Raw genomic sequence first — 610 nt, 5'->3', positions numbered from 1 at the left:
ATGTCATAACATAAGTTTAATTAAATTAAATTGAATTATTAAAGTTAACATAAGTTTAAATGATATAATTAATATAACATAAGTATTTAATTTATTAATTAAATATTAATCATAATATAAGTATTATTAATTAATAATAAATTTTAAATCATATCATAAGTATTATTAATTAATAATGAATTATTAATCATATCATAAGTTTCTAATTATAATCATTAAATCATAAGTACTTAATAATTAAATTATAATTAAATAATAACTAAGCCTTATAATAATTAAATAATTAATTAATCCTTATTTTAAGTCTTATTATAATAATCTCATAATATAAGTTTAATGCTTACCATAAGTATTTTTCATTAATAATAAAAGTATTATTAGTCATAAGTTTAATTAAATGTTTAATTAAATCACAATTAATTAAAAAATGATATAATAAATATATATCATAAGTCTTAAATTAAATTAATTACTTTTTATATCATAAGTAATTTATTAATAATGAAATTCATTATTTATATCATAAGTCAAATGTTATAATCATAAGTTTTAATTAAAAGTTCATCGGGTCATAACTTGAGCCCCGGGAATCAGTTTTCGGCGAGCCTTA

This window comes from Rutidosis leptorrhynchoides, chromosome 8, assembly GCF_046630445.1.
Source record: "Rutidosis leptorrhynchoides isolate AG116_Rl617_1_P2 chromosome 8, CSIRO_AGI_Rlap_v1, whole genome shotgun sequence".
NCBI classification, from domain to species: domain Eukaryota; kingdom Viridiplantae; phylum Streptophyta; class Magnoliopsida; order Asterales; family Asteraceae; genus Rutidosis; species Rutidosis leptorrhynchoides.
The sequence above is the reverse complement of the archived record's forward strand: the minus strand, read 5'-3'. Positions refer to the sequence as shown.